This window comes from Halichoerus grypus, chromosome 2 (assembly GCF_964656455.1).
Source record: "Halichoerus grypus chromosome 2, mHalGry1.hap1.1, whole genome shotgun sequence".
Lineage (NCBI taxonomy): Eukaryota > Metazoa > Chordata > Mammalia > Carnivora > Phocidae > Halichoerus > Halichoerus grypus.
Genome location: NC_135713.1, coordinates 100,594,793 through 100,613,901, shown reverse-complemented (window position 1 = coordinate 100,613,901; position 19,109 = coordinate 100,594,793). Strand labels below are relative to the sequence as shown.

The 19,109-nt window shown below is 39.0% G+C and overlaps 1 long non-coding RNA gene across 3 annotated transcripts in view; it reads right to left on the bottom strand.

Moving 5' to 3' along the window:
* The window catches only part of LOC144380974 (uncharacterized), a 330,028-nt gene that overhangs the window by 8,765 nt on the left and 302,154 nt on the right, over positions 1–19,109 (bottom strand). For 2 of the 3 annotated variants that reach the window (XR_013445345.1, XR_013445347.1), the window contains exon 4: positions 9,384–9,565. The exons of the other annotated variant lie outside the window; for it this stretch is intronic. This is a non-coding gene — a long non-coding RNA (uncharacterized LOC144380974). Of the gene's footprint in view, positions 1–9,383; positions 9,566–19,109 lie in introns of those variants that run through there. 3 annotated transcript variants of the gene reach the window in all.

The window sequence follows — 19,109 nt, the reverse complement described above, 5'->3', positions numbered from 1 at the left end:
CATTAGTATGAAAAAGACTAGGACCACAATGGGGATTAAAAAAAAAAAAAAACTGGCTAGGATATGAATACGATGTTCAGAAAAGAAGACAAAGAATGAATAAATGGATGAAAAATGATTGAACTAGTAACAAATAAAAGTAATTAAACTGAAATGTGAACAAGTTAAAAAAAAAAATCTGAAATTTCATCAGATGGCCAAAGGTTTTATAAATTGAGGATTTCTAGTGTTGGTAGGATATGGGAAAATGGTACTTTACAAAGTGCTGATGGAACCTCACAGAATGGCAGTGTGTATTTTGCAATACCTATCAAAAGTTTAATGTGCATATCATTTGATCTAGTAATTCTACTTTTAGGAATTTATCCTAAGATAAATGGTCAAGATGTATATAAAGAATGTTTGTTACATAACTGTTCATAATAGAAAAAAACCTTTCAAATAATAAAAGTCTATTAATATGATTAGTTAAAAATAAAAATGGATCAATGATTTTTCCATTCAAGAGAAAAAATACTTCCATTAAATATATTGTACAATTATGTCTATTGACACGGTTATCTGTCCCTAGTATAGGGGAAGCAGAGAAACAAGCTTGTGCAAAGGCCCTATAATGAGAAAGGCTTCTGGTCCACATGAGATTTTGTAATCAGTTCTTTCCAGAGTCCACCTTAAGTTAAAATTGAAGGGGAACTCTTCTAGGCAGGCCCCCTATCGCAGTCTTGTTCACGGCCCTACGCCAAATTTCTTGCACGGCCCTGGCACAGGAGACGCCTGCTAAAGTGAGTTGCATGACATTTCTACAGAAGTGTTTCAGTGAGGGTATATAGAAGGGTGTGTGGAAGGATGCTTGCCAAATGTTAACACCAACAATCCCACGCTGAAAGGATTTGAGGTAATGCTTTCTTTCTTTCTTACATTTTCATGTACTATTTGAAATTTTAATGATAAGCATGAGTCAGTTTCACAATTAGAAGTAGCTAATCATGTTACTGTCATCTAAAAACTCCAAAAACAAAGAAAAGACCCGAACGAGAGAAGAAGCACACGGCTGGCCATTGGACTTGGACGCATGCAGTGTATTTCTTGCAGGTAGCTCTCCTCTATCCAGAGGTTACCAGCAAGGCAGCCACAGCCCACTGTCAACAGCTGCAAAGGCAGTTGGCATAATCCAGGGGTCAGCAAATGCGTGTTTGTCCAGAGCTCAGCGAGGAGCCTCCCCAACACTGGTATTGCAGTTTCCGCTGCCGCTCTGTAAAGCGTATGTTCTTCCCCTTCTTCAACCACCTGGCAGCAGCTACCACTCATCCTTTAACACCTGACTCAAATCTCACCTCCCCTGGAAACATCTTCAGTTCTGGCGCATCCCTTCTGTGTCCCCTACAACACTCTCTTTACTCATCTTGTGTCCTCATCTCTCGGGTTATCAATGATCCATTTACTTGCATGTCTTATCCAATCATGTGAGCTCCTGCAAAACAGGAAGCATGTTTTATTCATCTGCTATTTTCAGGCCTAGCATCATTTGATACATAGCAAAAGCTCAACAAAAGCTTGTGAACAAAGCAGCAGACAGTAGCTTATTTCTCCTGGGCTTTGCAATACCGTTGTTACTGTCCCCAGAAGAAAGCTCCCACACCCCCAGGTTCTCATGCAGCTGGCTTGGCCTAACCCCCCAGCTGTGTCAGGCCCTCAGCAGATACCCATTCATATGAGGGCATCCAGGTCGGAGGGATGGATATCATGAAGGCTATGGGATGCTGCCCTTCTGTGTCCTCTGACTGCCTTATACCCTTCTGTGTTCAAATAAAAACAAGAGAAGATACCAGTTTAAAGTCATGTGTCCAGGCACCAAAGCTTTCTGAAGGAAGAGACAGTATTCCTCCAATGCATGATTTACCCATGGGTGGAGAACATAAATCCTCTTTCCTCACACCGATCCTCAGCACCGTGAGGTGCTGCTCACACATCAAAGGGCTCCGGGTAGCCCAGCACTTAACACAGTCTTCCTCTGACCCCCTTAGCCATGGGCCGCCAGGTGAGTTTATGCCAGGCAAGCACTGGGCAGCCAAAGGTATAGAAATGTCACCTGAGCAAAGAGAAATAATGAAAACTGGGAAGTTATGCTGCCGACAGATTGGCACCATTTTTATCTCATTTTGTGAGGTTTCTCTCCTAGGTTAAGCAGGAATGTAAACACTAAGCTGTTCCACCTGAACTGAGCTTTTTAAATGGTGCTGCCTTGGAATCAGAACTGTGGAAAATGATAATGTTTCCATTAACAACAAGAAACGGTGTTAGACCAGTGTCTTTCCAGAACTTCAAAAGGCTGATGGGGTTCAGAGGTGAGGTTCTCAAAAAGTATACGGGTAACATTCAGCTTCCAGTTCATTTTCTCCCTGCCCCCTTCCATGACTAACAGAGATTTTACTTCCGGGAATATATGTTATGGAAATAACCCAAAATATGGGAAAGGGAGTCTTGAGTTATTTACATTAAAAAGGGAGGGAGGGAGGGAGGGAAGGAGGGAAGGAGGGAGGGAGAAAGAAAGGATCAACCTAAAAACTTTCCATTGAGGGATATTTAAATAATTGATGGAATTCTATTGAAGATATTATTGTGAATTCATTCAAATCATTTTGAAAAGTATGCAATAACATGCTTACTATAAATGCTTGTTATATGACTTCTGGAGGAAATACAGAATACTAGTATTATTATAACCTCACATATTTGGGGAAGACAGGAAAGTATAAAAACAGTAAGACAAAAAATGAATAATCCAATCATCCAGAGAAATGATATTAACATGAATGTTTTCCTCTAGTCATTTTTCTAATCATGTATGTATGTGTATATATATATATATAAACATGTATTCTAATAAAATAAAATGGAGATCATACTATATACTTATTTTTATATCCTACCATGGTATATAATATTCTATTTATGAGCATTAAATATTTTTTAAAATATATGATTTTTCAATACCTGCATAGAAGTCTATCATGTGAACATCACATAATTTATTAGCGTGAACCATACAAACAGGTGTTTTGTAGGTCAATATTTATCAACTATCAGTAATTTCGTATGTTTCAACTTAGTACAGGTGACCCTTGAACAACATGGGGGTTAGGGGCTTTGACCCCCTGTACAATCAAAAATCCTTGTATAATTCCAATTCCCCAAAAACTTAACTAGCAATAGCTTGTTATTGACCAGAAGCCTCAAAGATAACACAGTTGACTAACACGTTTTGTATGTGTTACACATTATATACTGTATTCTTATTTAAAAAAAAAATAAGCTAGAGAAAAGAAAATGTTAAGAAAATCATAAGGAAAATACATTTATAGTACTGTATTGATTGAAGAAAATTTGCATATGAGTGGACCTGCATAGTTCAAACCTGTGTTGTTCAAGGATTAACTGTATTTATCTAATTCCCATTTGGAGCCCTTGGGTTATGTTAATTACTCATAATGGAATCAGTTTAAACAAATATTTAGTGCCTCTTATTTTATTTGGATAAAATTTCTAGAAGGAGAATATGTAGATTTTTAAGGTTCCTCAAATATTTTTCCATATTCCCCTTCAGAAAACTTGTACCAGTCCACATTCCCATAGCAGTGTTTTGTCATTCTGTTTTTACTGCACTCCAACTGCAAGAAACTTCTTATAGTTTTTTTAACCCATAATATTCTAGAACAAATTGCCATGTTTCCTTTCTTTCCATTTAAGATAACTGTCTCCCCAGAATAGCTGTGAACAATTTATTTCATCAAAGCTCGTTGGTACGGAGAAAGAAAGATTTCCTGTTGAAACCTCTCTCTGGGAAGATCAAAATTAGAAATCAGTGCTGAAATCTGGAGTGAGGAACATACAGGATAGGTTCTGGTGCAAGGTAAACAGAGCAGTAGGCAGAAATGGGAAATTTGAAATTCCAGGGTAAAATTCCAAAATCCCAAGGTTAGAGTCTAGAGAAGTGGTAGAAATCCAACAGTTCAGGCTGGAAGAGAGTGAAGTGTAAAGTATGATAGCCATTAAAAGAGAGTGCTTGGATGTCTTTGATATCTAGCTATGACCAGTGATGTCTCCATCTCTGTCAGAGTAACCCCAGTGTCTCAATCAGCATCCACATTACTACAGAGACCTGAAACCTAGCGGTCACAAAATCATATGGCAACATAGTGTTGGATGATGGGTAAAGTCTAGAGGATCAGAAATTATAAAAAGGTGAGAGGCAAATAATTGAGAAGTTGCCCTCCTCGGAAAATTTCTACTAAATCGTTTTAATGTAAGCAGCAAATCACCCACTGGTTCAGATAAATACCTTCTCAAGAGCAGTAAACAAATCTTTGGCCATTCTGACTATCTCCCCTCCAAAAGGAAGGAAAATACTGGGAGGTTTGACGGGCCCAATATAGCCTGGAGGCTACCTGAGTCCTCTGTAAAGGGAACTCAAAGAGTGACTTTGTCCTCCAGAAACAACCTAAAGAAAAGGCAGAAATACTCTAGCCAAAGTGACCCCAGGCCAACTAAAACATCAAGCTGAATAAAGATATGGAGACCTTTCAAGGGGAGGCTCCATAATGAGCAATTCCAAAAGCTTCTTTGAGCCATGGCAAATCCCTGGTTCCCAATAAAACTCCAGACCCTCCAAGTTTGTTTGCTTGGGGACTTCCTCTAGGAGCAAAACACAGAGCTTCCCTGGAGCTTTTCACAGATTGCCACGTCCTCACCAACAGCAAGTACACCATCAGCAGAGATGCGTAAACCAGTAAACCAGCTTGGTCCAGCTCATGAACACACCCCGATCTAATTTTCCTCCTACAAGCTCATTGGCTATAAAGACATTCAAGCCTCAATAATTTAGTTTCACACATCACCAGCAACTAAATTTCATACTTGTCAAAGCTTAATGAATTGCTTTTGAGTTGTGGGCCAGAATCTGGAAATGACCCTCATCCCTGTGCAGTTTCCCTCCCTTTCAGCCTCTCAGATTCTTGTCCTTTCATTAGACAGCCAGCAATAAAAACAGGTAGAGACAGAAAATGGATCCTGAAGCTTCTACATTTCAGAAAAGATCAAGAAATTCAGCTTTCATTTTTTTAAAAATGTTCCTCCTCCTTCTTCTGATTCAGACGTCGTGCATGCAGAATTAACTCCACATAGAACTTCTCAATTATATATAACTTTTCTGTTCATACTTTCTCTTCATATAAAAATTTAAACCAGTGGTTCTTGTATTCTTTCTACAAATACTTATTTGGGCATCTGACATACTTCCACAGATAACCATTTCCCACTGCCATTATTGAATTCACATACATTAGTATGACTTTGTCTACTCTATAGAGTTTAGATAACTTCATCTGAGAAGAGCTTTGAGGGTTTCAAATTCCTGGAAGACCCACTTAAAGTCTTAGAGAACATCAGTGGACCGGTACCTATTTTTCAGAACCTTTAAACACATCTTCTCTCACCTATTCTTGAATGTTACATCACAGACTTCAGATGAAGCCCCTCAAATATTGCTAATGAGTTGAAGAATTATGTCTGGAGCATTTTTTTAAATTTTTTTTATTTATGTTTAGCCTGTTTACATAGTTTTGTGTTGATTTTTTAAAAGTGGAAACCACAGTGGAACTTAACTGAGTTTCTATTTTATTTCCACCATACTCTTAGCCCCAAATTTTGAACTCCCATGGGTAATGAGCAGATTACACTTTTCCACTTTATTAGAGGAAAAAATGGCTTTATTTTAAACTATTTCCACTTTCAGTATGACCAAGAAATCTCCGACCAGACTGTAGCAACAAACAGATAACTATAAAGCATGGATAAATTATACAAACACAAATCAAATATCCAAAGGTTCCCAAGTGAACTCAAGCAGGTAAATTCTGGGTAAAAGCTGAGATTTGAGAAAAGGGATTGATTCTGGGTGAGTTAACAATTTCCATGCTTTCTACTTGAAGTCACACTGAAGTCAGTGTCACACAGGGTGACTATATCTCTAATAGAAAAGTCACATTTTGGGGGGGAAAAGGACCAAAAGACAGAAGTGGGGGCAACCACAGCTACAAGAAAATGAGAAGGAAATTCCAGAAAGGAGTGATCCAAAGAGGGAGGGCCTCCAATTTTTTAGATACACTCTTCCCAAGTATCTGAATGACCCATGAATCACACATGCATATGGAAGACTCCAAACATTTCAGCAAAAAAACAAAACAACACTAAACTGAAGGTTGAGCCACCACAAAAGAGACAGCATTTGTAGCTTGAGTCACCAATTTATTTGCCTGCTGAAACAAAACAAAAACTATAACAGAATTCAGAATATCTGTTCCCAGTCATTCATAATGTTCAGGGCATGATTCAAAATTTCTTACCAAATAAACTATCCTCAACAAAATAAAGGAAAATATCCTCACAATAAATGAAAAGGCAGTAAATATCTTCTGATAAACAGAAACTATTTTTAAAACTATAAAGAAACACTAAAACTGAAAAACACTTTATCTAAAATTAAAAATTCACTGAAAGTGCCTAATAATACAATGGAAAATACAGAAAAGTCAGTAAGCTTGAAGAAAATAGAAAAAAAATCCAACCAAAAAGACAGAGGGAAATAAGACTGGAAAAAAATGAAACAGATCCTCATAAGCCCATGGACCCATAGAATAATTTTTTTAAAAAGTCTAATATGTGTGTAATTGGAATTCCATGAGGAGAGACAAAATGTGCATTAAAAATATTTAAAGCTATAATGGCTGAAAATATTACAAATTTGCTGTTAAGACTTAAATTCACAGATCCAAGAAGCTCAGTGAACTCCAAATAGGAAAACTATGCCCAGTATTATTATAGTCAAATTGCTGAAAACCAAAGATAAAGAAAAAATCCTGAAAACAATAAGATAAAAACACACAACGCATGAGAACCATGATTCAAATTGAATGACTTCTCATTAGAAATTATGGCAGCTGGAAGAGAGTGGGACTTTTTTTCAAGGACAGGTGGGGGTGGGATAGTGAAAAAACTATTAATCCTGAATTCAGTATCCAGTGAAAATATTTTTCAAGGATGAAGACAAAGACATTTTCATATAAAATAAAACTAAGAATTTATTGTCAGCTGATATACTGAAAAGCTAAAGGAAACCACAGGCTGAAAGGAAATGATACCAAATGAAAACTCAAGTGTACAATAAGAATTGTAAAACATCAAAAATGGTAAATAGCTGAGTAAATATAAACTTTCCCCCTTCATCTCAAATTCATAAGCACTTACCAAAAATATATAATATTGTCTATTAGGGGTCATAAGTTATATTGATATAATACATGCGATAACTATAGCACAAAGGATAGGGTTGTAGAATGGACTCACATAGTTGTTTTTTATTTATTTTTTCCATTTTGTATTTTTTTATTAGTAACATATAATGTATTATTTGTTTCAGGGGTACAGGTCTGAGATTCATCAGTTTTACACAATTCACAGCACTCACCACAACACATACCCTCCCCAATGTCCATCACCCAGCCACTCCATCCCTCCCACCCTGCTCCACTCCAGCAACCCTCAGTTTATTTCCTGAGATTAAGAGTCTCCTATGGTTTGTCTCCCTCTCTGGTTTAGTCTTGTTTCATTTTTTCCTCTCTTCTCCTATGATCCTCTGCCTTCTCAAATTCCTCATATCAGTGAGATCATATGATACTTGTCTTTCTCTGATTGACTTATTTCACTTAGCATAATACCCTCTAGTTCCATCCACATCGTTGCAAATGGAAAGATTTCATTTTTTTTGTTGCCTGAGTAATATTCCATTGTGTATATATATACCACATCTTCTTTACCCATTCATCTGTCGATAGACATCTTGGCTCTTTCCATAGTTTGGCTATTGTGGACATTGCTGCTATAAACATTGGGGTGCATGTGCCCCTTCGGATCACTATATTTGTATCTTTGGGGTAAATACCCAGTAGTACAATTGCTGGGTCGTAGGGTAGCTCTATTTTCAACTTTCTGAGGAACCTCCAAAGTGTTTTCCAGAGTGGCTGCACCAGCTTGCATTACCACCAACAGTGTACCAGGGTTCCCCTTTCTCCACATCCTCGCCAACATCTGTCGTTTCTTGACTTGTTAATTTTAGCCATTCTGACTGGTGTGAGCTGGTATCTCATTGAGGTTTTGATTTGTATTGCCCTGAGGCGGAGTGATGTTGAGCACTTTTTCATGTGTCTGTTGGTCATTTGGATGTCTTCTTTGCAGAAATGTCTGTTCATGTCTTCTGCCCATTTCTTGATTGGATTATCTGTCCTTTGGGTGTTGAGTTTGATAAGTTCTTTACAGATTTTGGATACTAGCCCTTTATCTGATATGTCATTTGCAAATATTTTCTCCCATTCTGTCAGTTGTCTTTTGGTTTTGTTGACTGTTTCCTTTGTTGTGCACAAGCTTTTTATCTTGATGAAGTCCCAATAGTTCATTTTTGCCCTTGCTTCCCTTGCCTTTGGCGATGTTTCTAGGAAGAAGTTGCTGCAGCTGAGGTCGAAGAGGTTGCTGCCTGTGTTCTCCTCTAGGATTTTGATGGATTCCTGTCTCACATTTAGGTCTTTCATACATTTTGAGTCTATTTTTGTGTGTGGTGTAAGGAAATGGTCCAGTTTCATTCTTCTGCATATGGCTGTCCAATTCTCCCAACACCATTTGTTGAAGAGACTGTCTTTTTTCCATTGGACATTCTTTCTTGCTTTGTTGAAGATTAGTTGACCATAGAGTTGAGGGTCCATTTCTGGGCTCTCTATTCTGTTCCGTGGATCTATGTGTCTGTTTTTGTGCCAGTACCATACTGTCTTGATGATGACAGCTTTGTAATAGAGCTTAAAGCCCGGAATTGTGATGCCACCAGCTTTGCTTTTCTTTTTCAACATTCCTCTGGCTATTTGGGGTCTTTTCTGGTTCCATACAAATTTTAGGATTATTTGTTCCATTTCTTTGAAAAAAAGTTGATGGTATTTTGATAGGGATTGCATTAAATGTGTAGATTGCTCTAGGTAGCATTGACATCTTCACAGTATTTGTTCTTCCAATCCATGAGCATAGAACGTTTTTCCATTTCTTTGTGTCTTCCTCAATTTCTTTCATGAGTATTCTATAGTTTTCTGAGTACAGATTGTTTGCCTCTTTGGTTAGATTTATTCCTAGGTATCTTATGGTTTGGGGTGCAATTGTAATGGGATCGACTCCTTAATTTCTCTTTCTTCTGTCTTGTTGTTGGTGTATAGAAATGCCACTGATTTCTGTGCATTGATTTTTAAATCCTGCCACTTGACTGAATTCCTGTATGAGTTCTAGCAGTTTTGGGGTGGAGTCTTTTGGGTTTTCCACATAAAGTATCATATCATCTGCAAAGAGTGAGAGTTTGACTTCTTTGCTGATTCGGATGCCTTTTATTTCTTTTTGTTGTCTGATTGCTGTGGCTAGGACTTCTAGTACTATGTTGAATAGCAGTGGTGATAGTGGACATCCCTGCCGTGTTCCTGACCTTAGGGGAAAAGAGATGTACTTCAAATATAAAGAAACCAAGAAACAAAAAAGTATTAGTCTAAACCAAAAATCAAAACAAAAAAAATGGATTTATGAAGAAAACTTGACAAATCTCCACAAAAGTCTGTTTAAGAAAATAGCTTCTGTGAACTTTCTAAACTTTTTCCTACAGAACATAGTACACAATTCACTGATTTTAGCCAGACACAAAGATCCTTTTCTACATTCAAACTATCTCCATTAACATATAATTACTCCTCATAGAAGTGGGACATCATATCTTATTCCCTTCCTTCTAAGTCCTCTTTAAGCAAACATCCTCCTCTTTACCCCCTTCCCAAGCCCAATCACTAGGCAAGGTCTATGCACCTCTGTTCCCTCATTACACATCCTCAAAAACTCTTGACCCCAACACATACATTTTGAACATTATAATCTTAATTGCCTCTTGAAAGGAGGTAGGAAATGTTGTCTCAGATTGACTTCTATTTACGAACTAAATTATATCAACTGGCTTTCACTTTCATGATCTGTTTTACTGTTTTCTATATAGCTGAAGTTTTAATCATCTGTAATTGACATAATCATTCTCTCCTCGGCCTATACAATTAAATGGAAGTGATTCTCTCTGGGAAGTTCTCTGCTGAACCAATCCATGATCTCAAGATGATGTCAGTGTGGAATGAAAACTCTTCTGTTATTACTACACTGAGTTGGGTATGGCAACGTAAATGCAAAATTCATTTTTTTAAAAAAAAGGTGACTAGGGATATAGCACATAAGTGTTTTTGACTAAAATAGATCTCAAGCAAGAAGGATTGTTGATTTAAATAATTGGTCTCATATGACTAATGTTATGACAAGTTACAATCTGAAGAGACACTCAAACCTTAGAACGTAAGATGTATGGTAGAAGATTCATCATATGGCAGGCATAAACACTGAATTAAGCTAATACAATTGCACAGAGCTATAGGCCCTAAGACGTTCCCCAGCACAAGAGTTAGATGAAGTGTCTCCTCTTTTGTTTCAGAAAGATGAGCTGAGAGTAAGCTGAGGGATAAAAGTGCTTTGATAAACATGGTGGGCTTATAAATGTCAAACAGGAGGGAAAAAATCAAATAGTGAAGAGGGATAAAAGTGAAAAGGTAAAATTCCTACTTTCACCCTCCTCTCCCTCTCTCTCTGTCATTTCCCATGCCCCATCCCCATGCCCCAATCCTACTTCCCAATGGTAAATGGTTTTAAGAGTTACTTGGATACCATTCCAGAAATCTCTATTTATGTGTTTATATGTTTATTATATGTTCTCAAACCCCTCCCTTGCCTTTTTAAGATAAACTTTTAAACAAAATAATTTTAGATTTACAGAAAACTTACAGAGAATTCCCATCCAGGAATTGTTAATATTTTCCATAGTCGCAGTACATTTGTCAAAACTAACAAATTAACAATGATATATTACTATTACCATAAACTGAACTATAGACCATATTCAGATTTCACTAGTTTTTTCATTAATGTCTAATTCTTTATATCATATGGCCTCATAAATATTTATTTCATACTTTAAATTATAGTGTAATACTACACTGTTCTTTTTAACATACATGAAATCATTTTATGTGAAAAGTTCTGAAACTTTCAGATTCACCTAATCCACACTATTTTTCCATATCGGGCCTAAATAGCTCTATTTCATTTTAACTACTATATAATATTGTAAAAATGTTTCATATTTTACTTATCCAGTCCTATTTTCTAAGATACTTAGGTTGTTTTCATTTTTATTTTTATTCAAACAATGTTCAATGAAATTCCTGTGTATGTCTTTATGTATTGCAAGCCTATATCAATAAGATAAATTCCTAAGAGTGGAATTGTTGAGTCAAAAGTTATGTGCAATTTCCAATGTGATAGACATCATCTAATTGTTTTCCAAAAGAGTTGCACCAATTATTACTGGTGATGGGTTTTTAATAGGTCACTGCCTTCGTAGGAGGGGACCGACTTTCTTTTTGTAACTGTGATCCAGAGCCCCCTTTCCTACTTACAGCACGATGTTATCTTTATATTTTGTGTATAGACACACTAACTTGTAGATGTGGGACTTAAGTTTTAGTCTTAGGTTGATGTGTTCTGATCGGAAACTGACAGAAGCTGCAGAAATAACAGGAGAAACAACGTGAGGCTTGCTATAACATGGAAGCAGAAAATAAACACCAAGAGAAAAAATAATCAGAAAGGGGGGGGAGTGGGGACCCAAGGAGATTATAAATTCAACAGCAGGACCTGACAAATTAGAGAAATAGACCAAGGTGTGTTCTTAAGAAAGAGACTGTTTCAAGAGCTTCTTGACATAAGATTCTAAGAAAATGGAATAACCAGCTCAGGATATAAGGCTAACCCTTGCAGTCATTCTTAATATTTACCCAAAGAGGTCTAGCATACCAGCAATTGTTGGTTTTGTCAGGAACTAGCAATTGAAAGAGGTGATGATAAAAAGAAGAACATTAAAATCCAAAGCATGGCTTGTTTTAGGCAAAAGATAGCTGAATTCTAAAAAGAATTGTTTTATTTTCTTTTGTTCCCCTCTGATGGGTCTCTCCTTGGGACTTCTTTCACCACAAATCCTTTGGCAAACAGGATGCTGGTCTGCTGTGACAGATGCTCCTCTAAATCACAGGTGAGAGAGTAATGCCTTCTTTTTATTTCTTGGACAGTGCTGGCAAAGTAGGACTGTAGTCTTCTTCCCAAGCCTCCGTCTAAAGGTTTTCCTATCATTTTTGCTACAAGTAGAGTCCACGCAAAAAAAACCAACCCCCATAGCACAATAAATATTAACACATTCCTAATAGAGAAGGCTGCCTCTTTCCTAATCACAGATTTGCTGACTCGTTAGGGGTTGGTTTACATTGAGTCACTAAGAAGTCTATTCAGGTTATGGCACTGGTCTTTTTAATAATGATACAGAATCCCCACACCTCTCAAATGGACATCAAGTTTGGGGGCCATTCATTTTCGTTACCCCCTCTCCCTGGGAAAGACCAAGAACACCATGTTTCTGTATTTAAAACAATTAGCTGAAACACTGCTGCTATTTAACATCTTATCTATTAGAAAATGTTCATTCTTAAAAAAGAAGAAGAAGAATGTAGCAGGAGGGGAAGAATGAAGGGGGGGAAATCGGAGGGGGAGAAGAACCATGAGAGACGATGGACTCTGAAAAACAAACTGAGGGTTCTAGAGGGGAGGGGGTTGGGAGGATGGGTTAGCCTGGTGATGGGTATTGAGGAGGGCACGTTCTGCATGGAGCACTGGGTGTTATGCACAAACAATGAATCATGGAACACTATATCTAAAACTAATGATGTAATGTATGGGGATTAACATAACAATAAAAAAAAAAAGAAAATGTTCATTCTTTGTCATTGTGCCTGAAGCCAATGTTACAAAGGAAACAATTATTTTAAAAATAGAGACATAAATTAAATAATACTAACTTACAAATTTAAAATTGAAACAATCCCCTACATGTTCTTCTTGGACAGCGCTTCCTCGTCCCAAGAGATCAGTAGGTAAATGACATCCTATTTTCTCTGTTTGCACAACATGAATCGTGGGGGTAGGAGGGAATACAGTAACATTCTTGCACCAAATAGCTTGGTCTCTCCAGTTTGTTACTAATATATAATGAGTTTGCAACCCATGGATTTTGCAGGCTGATTCTCTGTGACCTAAGGAGTCGCAGTGATACTCCCGAAGGCTACACTAATTCCTTTTAAAATAAACGAGGGGGGGGTGGGGGGATGGGTTAGCCTGGTGATGGGTATTAAAGACGGCACGTTCTGCATGGCGCACTGGATGTTATGCACAAACAATGAATCATGGAACACTACATCAAAAACTAATGATGTAATGTATGGTGATTAACATAACATAATAAAATAAGATTTAAAAAATAAAAATTAAATAAATTAAATAAATTAAATTAAATAAATAAGGGAAGGGCTGCTAAGCATGCACATTAGGAACTGAGCTATTTCCATTACCCTATTTTAAGAAAAGCACTAGACAGATGGCCCAGGTACCAGCTATTATTGACCCCTAACTTCAGAAACTCATTTGCAATGAGCTTTCCATACCTATTTGGATGGGAAATGTACTATTGCTTCTCTTCTCCATGAAGCTATCAAGAAACACACTTCAAAAAATTCCCAAGGGACACATAATCATTCTTTCAAAATAGCAATTTGGCTGTAGCAGCCTTCTTCACATTCAGCTAAGCAGGTCTGTGAATGGTAATGGAGACACCTAATGCCTTTTGGGCTTTCTGGGGCTAGGGGAAATTCACCACTATATGTAATTAGTAAGAAACAGCAAAAAAAAGACAACTGTAATGGACGCCAAACTGAAAATACACTAACAAACAAGTATCAACAACATTGCTGAGACCCTTTGTGGGAAGATGATTTTTTTTTTTAAGATTTTATTTATTTATTTATTTGAAAGAGAGAGAGTAAGCAGGGAGAGGGGCAGAGGGGGAGCGAGAGGAAGAGAATCTCAAGCAGAGACCCCACTAAGCATGGAGCCCGACATGGGGCTTGATCCCAAGACACTGAGATCACAACTTGAACCAAAACCGAGAGTTGGACGCTTAACCTACTGAGCCACCCAGGTGCCCCAGAGGAGATGATTTTCTAATGTTAAGACTTCCAAAGTCATAAGTGAGCAGGACTTTACAGGGGCTTGTGGAAGGAGAGCAGAAGATACATAAGAAAATCACAGATGCTGTTTTATTTCCAGGGCTTTTTTTTTTTTTTTTTTTTACCCGCTGACTCTTTCTTCTCGGTTAACATATCTGGTGTCTCCTCTTCCCGCAACAACAAGGAATGCAACAACAAGATTCTCAATTATTAGTCACGGGGTTACCTACAATGGAGTAGGAGGTCCTCACCTGCTAAGATGCGGCCAGCAATGACTGTGTGAAGAACATTCCAAAAGCCCACAGCCCAGTTCTCCCCCTGCTGGGTGTCGGTTGGATTGGGGAAAGCAGACCAAGGCCAGTGGGGGCCATCTGGTAGAGGAAAGGAAGGCTTTCCACGTGCCAAAATCTGCCTGCACCTCATCTTCCATGGCCCCCCTCACAGGCCCTTCCAGTGAGTTCTCCCAGAAAGCCCATTAGTTGCTGCCTCCAGACCCTTGCTCTCCTGCCTGGGTGCCATCTCCTCACTCTGTCCTAGTCTAAGTTGAACTCATTCTTCAAGGACCCACCTCTTCCTGGTTTATAGGCCCTTTCCTTTCATCTCAGCCTGCTGTGAGCGCCTCCTCCTCTGAAATTTATAGCTCTTACAATCTAAATAACAACAACAACAACAATAATAATACAGTAGTCTCCCCTTATTCACGATTTTGCTTTCCACAGTTTCAGTTACCTGTGGCCCACCATGGTCCAGAAGGAGATGATCCTCCTCCTGACATATCATCAGAACGTCAGTAGTAGCCTAATGCTATGTCAGAATGCCTACGTCATTCACATCACAGCACAGTAAGACATTGAGAGAGAGATCACATTCACATAACTTTTATTACAGTATATTTTTGTAATTGTCGTATTCTGTTATTAATTATTGTTGTCAATCTCTTACTGTGCCTAATTCACGAATTAAACTTTATCATAGGTATGTATGTATAAGAAAAAATCATACATATAGGCTTTGGTACTATCCACCAAGGGTCTAGGACTGTAACCCCCACAGGTAAGGGGAGACTTCTCTAACAGTAGTATTTACGTAGGTATATAGATATGTATTGAGTATTCACGACATACTAGGGCCTATGCTACGCAGTTCATACATACTATTTAATTTTCACAGCTATCCTCATCTATTTTACATTTGAGGACACTGTGGTGATAGAGCTAGTAAGTAGCAGGGATGAGAGTTTAACCCACTTCTGTCATCAGTAACATCCATCTTCTTCCCTATATTCCATACTCCATTCTCTGAGCTATCTCACAATATACTTGCATTGAACCCTTTCTCTATTATTTTGTATCTTATTCTATGTGCTTATGCCTCATCTACATGATGGCATTTACTTCCTTGTTACGTGTGTGTATACTCACCATTTTGTCTGGCATGGGGCTTGGCTCTTAGTAGGTGCCTAATATTTGTGAATGGATATAGAACAAATGGATTTGCATATTTTTTCAAAGTTCTCAAAGGGCTTTATAAGAATGATCTTGTTAGGGGCACCTGGGTGGCTCAGACATTAATCGTCTGCCTTCAGCTCAGGTCATGATCCCAGGGTCCTGGGATCGAGCCCCGAGTCGGGCTCCCTGCTCTGCGGGAAGCCTGCTTCTCCCTCTCCCACCGCCCCCTGCTTGTGTTCCCTCTCTCACTGTGTCTCTCTGTCAGATAAATAAATAAAATCTTTAAAAAACAAAAAAAAGAATGATCTTGTTAGATTACAGGGCATGGCGGGGGGAGGGCAGGTGGTGGCGATGTGTGGAAAGAGCCCCCAGATAGTCAATAAATCATCATGCTTGGGTTCACTATGGTTCTCTCAACCCCTCAGTAATAAGTGAGGCCATGCGAAACCTGGCACAGACGCAGTGCCAGAGAAATCCCCAGCAGGTACCCTCTCTGCCACAAAAGCAGAGTTGGATGTCGCAGTCATTGTTCCTAACATTTCCATGAGGGGCCAAGGTCACTTCAGCCAATCAGCTCCAGGACAGAACTTAAGCATTTTTCTGGGCTCCCATGCAAAGTTTTAAATGGCTTAGTTAGATCATTGGGAACCAGTGCCAAATGAAAGTCTTTCTGATTGCCCTGCCATTAGGAGGCTACTGCATTATAAACCTTCAAAGCCTCAGCCATAAAATAATTTCAAATGCAATGTCAAGAGAAGAATTTTAACATGTAATAAATAAAATTAAGAGGATGCATAAAAATTAAAGAGCGGGTCAACGAATGTGAATGGCATACACGTTCATCAGCTGGGTTACTTGACCTTGCTGTGCCTCAGTCTCCCCACCTCCCTCATTCTCCAGTTACCTTCTAGAGGTCACCTGAGATTCACTGATGGCCTGAGTTTCCTTTCCCAAGTGTCAGGTAAATATATAGTATGTTCCTAAAAACCTCCCAGCACACATACCTCCATTACAAATGTGTTTCATTCAGATGTTTCTGAGAGGGCAACTAGCCACATTTTAAAGCAAAAAGAATGGGAGGAGAGAATTATTTTCTGAGTTACAGGAAGCAAAGCCAGAAACAGTATAGGTTCCTGATACACAATCTGCTGCTCATCCATTGAGCCGCACTGCTTTCCTTTACGAGTACTTAAAAGAAATGTGTTCCACCTCATTTCTCATCAAGGAGAGCAATACCTTTGTAATGACTTATAAAGTGACTGGAGAAAATCCTTTACTATCACAAATTACCACAATTTTCATGTCAGTTATAAATTAAGAATATACTAAATGCATTTTTTAAGTGGACAAAATGTCAGCAAAGAAGAATACAAGACTCACTGAAGAGAGAAAAAGCCATAGTTCACACCAAATTTTCACCCCAGCCCACTTGGCCAAAACTTCCTTACTTTGTAAATTCTCCTATCTCCACTTCCCATGGGTCTCCTTTTCCCAGTATGTTACTGTCAGCACACTAGCTGCAGCCTCTTCAGGCCACCCTAGAAGCCAATACTTTCATCCCCTCTCCTTTCTCTGCTCGATTCTCTAACATTCCAAGGGCCAGGAAACAAAACAACCAAGCCTTGAAAATCAGGAAGATGGGCGCCTGGGTGGCTCAGTTGGTTAAGTGTCTGCCTTCGGCTCAGGTCATGATCCCAGGGTCTTGGGATCGAACCCTAAATCGGGCTCCCTGCTCAGCTGGGACCCTGTTTCTTCCCTCTCCCTCTGCCCCTCCCGCTCGTGCTCTCTCTCTCTCAAATAAATAAATAAAACTTAAAGAAAAAAAAATCAGGAAGAAAGTATCAGGACTCAAGGGGACCTGGCCACCCTTTGGAGGAAAGGATGTGGGCTTGTGTCACTTGCTAGTTGCTAGGCTCTAAGCTGAGTCACAGAGAGGTGAGGCTATCTGATTCCTCTCTTTCAGACTAAAGAAGCTTTGCTCTATCTAGAACGCAACATCATTGAGGTTTCTGTCTTGGCTTTGAAAGAAGGGACCCTCCTGATACCATACACTACTTCATTCTTATTCTGTGGAAAATACTGTCATGGCACAGTTAAAGCACGATGCTCAAAACAGGTCATGAAGAGAGTCGCCTTCTGGAGAGGCATCTCCAGTGAAATCCTTCATTGTGCCAGACTGTGGCCTTGCCAAAAAGCAGTGACCAGGTTAGTCCTATATCTAGAAATAATAGGGGGTGGGGACAGGAATCCAAGCTTGGCAAAGTCGTAATCTAATATTTTGGGTTTTGATCATCAGCAAGATAAAGCCCTATAGAGACCACAGTGGGTATTAGGGAATAAAATGGCTCCTTCCTCAAGGAAACAGCTAGAAAGGAAAGCCACCAAGCTACATCCAAAAAGGCTTTTAGTCCTTTGAGACTAAATTAGAGTCGTCAAAAATCTCATTTCTCTGGAAATGAATTGTTCATTATAATTATTACACTAGGACTGTCCATTGTATCTGTTCCTCAAACCTCACCCACGAGTTACACCCTCCAGGAAGCCTTCCATAAAACCCTCCCCACCTTGGGTTAGATGCTGCTCCTCTGCACCCAACACCCGGTCCTAGTACTGACTTACTTACTGTACACTCTGTGCTATAATTGTGTGCTTCACCTCATCTGGAGGTTCAGCTCCATGAGAACAAGGCTTATATCTTTTGGCTCCTAACTTCAGTAACTAGAATGGTACATTGGGCGTGGTACATGTTTACTATATGTTTAAATGAGTAAATAAGTGAATGAAAGAATCTTTGCATTTTCTGTAATATAATCTCTCCTTCCACCAAAGAGCTAATCTTGGTGCATTCCCATAAAGCTGCAGAGGGTAGGGCCTGGTGACATCACTCTAAGACAAGACAAAAGCACAGAGGTTGTACTAAGCAGAGTCTAAAGAGGCTATTGTCCACAGAGAGTCACGGAGGTTTCTCCTTCCCTTCCTTGAGAATAAAGTAGCTTGTAACCATATGGGTATTTTCTCATCTTCCCATTAGGCCAGGCAGACCCTGGACAGGTATATGATATATGACCTCGGAACCATATCCTCCTTTTGTTACTGGGGCGCAAAAGAAACAGGGTTGGGCTGTGTGGTAGCCTGGTCTGCAAAGCCTGGAAGGATGAGATTGATGTTCTAGGCTCTAGGCTCCAAGGACAACATGAGCTGGTCTTGAGCACAGGGTGAGTGAGACCTCAGTCCTGTGGCGATCCACCCAGGAATTCAAGCTCTACACTGTGAAGTTACCATATACCTTTCCTGAGCTCTTAATTCAATCTTCAGGAAGGAAAAAAATTTCCATTGAGGGCTTCGAGTAAAACCGGAAATACTTTGTGCTGCTTGAGTGGGGGGGTGG